A 3,128-nucleotide genomic window follows, 5' to 3' on the forward strand; every position below is an offset into this window, starting at 1 on the left:
TTTTCCATCCTTTCACTCTCAAACAATTTGTTTCCTTCTCGCTGAAGTGAGTCTCTTGTATGCAACATATTGAAGGTTCTTGCTTTATCATCCAGCCTGCCACTCAATGACATTGAATGGAGCATTTAGTCCATTAACATTTACAATAATCGATGATATGTTTGTGTTTATTGTCATTTTGACCTTATATTTGCAGTTGATCTTTTATTTCCTCTTTGTTCGTTTGATCTTCCTTTTTTGGTTTGGTCTTTTTCCTTTATATTATCATGAAAATTATTTAGTTTTATTGACTCTTTGAATGTGTTTTTGCCTTGTTTTTACCCTTTTATATAAGTTTATTAGACCATTAGTATAACTGATTTTATTAAACTGATAGTAACATGATCTCAAACCCATCCTTCTGAGAACAAAACATTTTAAAAGGAAAGACCACCCAAGAAAAAAATTCTTTATATTCCTACCTCCATTTCCACTCTCAATGATTCGTATTTCTTGTTTTAAAATTTTGTGTTTATTTTATTTCTAGTTCATGAGTTATCACTTTCCAGCTGTGAGATTCACATTTCTGTAGCATCCTGATGCTTTTCTTTTTAGAGTGGAACTTTCAATATTTCTTTTAGCATGGGCCTAGTGTTGCTAAACTCTTGTAGCTTTTTACTGTCTGTGAAAATATTTCTCTCTCCTTCTACCATAGACAATAGCCTTGCTGGTTAATGTATCCTAGGGTATATCATTTTTTTCATTCAGGACTTTGAATGTATCTTGCCACTCCCTTCTGTTCTGTAGTATTTGTGTTGTGAAATCAGCTGTGAGCCTTCTGGGGATTCCCTTGTAACTCACTCTTTGCTACTCTCTTGCTGTCTTTGGGATCATTTCTTTATCCTTGGCTCTGGCCATCTTAATTATATGTTTTGTTGTGGGTTTATTTGAGTTCTTCCTGTTTGGGACAGTCTGAGATTCCTGTACTTGGATATCTGATTTCTTCTTTCATTTTGGGAAGTTCTCACTCATGATTTCTTCAAACACCTTTGCAATCCCCTTTGATATTTCCTCCCATTCTGGGACTTCTAACATGCCAAGATTGGCATGCTTTCTATTGTCCCAAAGGTCTCATGATATTTTCATTTGTTTCTTGTTGTTTCTCTTGTAGCTGTTCTGATTGAGTGCTTTCTATTATCCTGTCTTCTAGGTCACTAATTCATTCCTCTGCATGATCTAGTCAGCTTTGTGACCAATTTAGATCATTCCTCATCTCAGTAAACGGGTTTACCTATTCTACTCGGCTTTTCTTTATAGCTTCCATTTCATTTTTAATATATTTTATATCTCTAAACACTATCTTTTATTTCCTTCATTAATTTGATCACACTTTTTTTGAAATCTTTATCTAGTAGGCTATTGTTTTCTATTTCACTGATCGTACTTTCAGAGGATTTCTCTTGTTCTTTTAATTGGGAATGGTTTCTCTGCTTCATCACCTTGCACCTACGTCTCTGGCACTGTGGTTTATGGTTTATCAGTTATCTACTGTGGTCCTAAAGGAGTTTATCTACCAAATGCCTATGTAGCAATACAACTAAAAAAGCGAAAAAAGAGAGAGGAATAAAAAGAATTTTAAAGAAGGGGAAATAAATGTTTGAAGACAATGTATAATACATAATAGAAGAACAAGTTGAAGCAGAGTTTTGAAAAATAATAATAATAAAAATATTTTTAAAAAATTTCAATGGGATTTAAAAGGGGGTATATATAATTGCCTAAGAATTAAAAATTAAGTGGGTAATAGAAAATGGAACGGGTAAAAACAGATTAAAACAAGGGGGTGGTCAGTATGTCCTGGAGACTATGTAACTTAATGTGAACTCTTTCTGTATTTATCCTGTTTTTGAAGCTCACCTTGCTTTTTCCAGAGACCCTCCATTGGAGCCCACATCTGTGCAGCTCCTAGGGCCAGTTGGCAAGCAGATCATTCCTACTCCCATCACTGGTTATGGAGCAGCTCTCTTTACTGTGGGTTGTCTTGTCACTGCCCTGACTGATGCCTCAGTCATATATTTCAGACTCACCAGGCAGGAGTGGGCATAAAGCCCTCTCCCAGCCACATGGTCAGGGGCTGCATTCCATCCCAAAAGTTGGTGGGCCATCAGCCCCCTCAGGGTGCCTGTCTCTCCACTGTTATGTGCCCTGTCACTGATCTGGGCCAAAACCCAGCTCCTTGTTTGCCTTGGCAGAGCAAGTTCTCTGAAGATATAGGACAGAAATATATTATATGCCTCAGGCTGTAAACAAGTTCCCTTCTGGCACTTGAGGCTGCTAAGTCCTTAAGAGTGAATGCAGCTTTTGCTCTCACTGCTGCCAGGGTGCAAAGCACCAGAGGCTATGGTGGCTGTGTCTGAGCCCTAGGTCTCTCGTCCTCAATTATTTTGTGGAATTTCAGAGATTTAAAATGCACCTTTCCCCTCCCAGGGCTAGTCTGCCCTGTTGTTTAATGGAGGGCCCAGGTTGTTCTGCCCTGTGCACCCACAGCAATGGTGCTGTGGGTGCACAGCACCCTCCATTCCCCCAGGCTGCCTCAGTGCAGCCATCTTCATCTTCCACCCAGCTCTGGCAGCATGGCACTGCCCCCAGCTGCCAGGATGCTTCTTGGGCTGGGTGTCACAGGGATCCTCACTGCCTGTTTAACTTAGTACTTATACTCTATGGAGTTCCAATTCTTGGAAGATCCCCCTCCATCCTGCCGACATCTCACTTGGAGAGGGGAGACCCAGTGAATGAGCATGAGTCCTTCTTTGCTGCTCCCTCCCTGTGGGACCTGTCCCAATTTGTTTTGCCTTTTCTTCTTTCTTTATTCATTTTCTTCTACAAGATATTTTGCATTTTTATCTTTTGAAGAGGACAGTGTACTGTCAGAGTTCTATAGGTTCTCTGGTTAGCTGAATAGGTCTGTGGATATGAGTCTTGGTGCATTTTTGGGAAAGGGTGAGCTACGAGCATCCTTCTGCTCCATCATCTTTGCTTCCTCCACAAAAAGTCTCACTTTATGGTGGAAGTTATACACAACCAGGTAACAGATGGAAAAGATGTTTCTTGGAATTGACAAGAAAGTGCAGTTTGCAATGCTCAACTCA

Source organism: Vicugna pacos, unplaced genomic scaffold (assembly GCF_048564905.1).
Source record: "Vicugna pacos unplaced genomic scaffold, VicPac4 scaffold_199, whole genome shotgun sequence".
NCBI lineage: Eukaryota > Metazoa > Chordata > Mammalia > Artiodactyla > Camelidae > Vicugna > Vicugna pacos.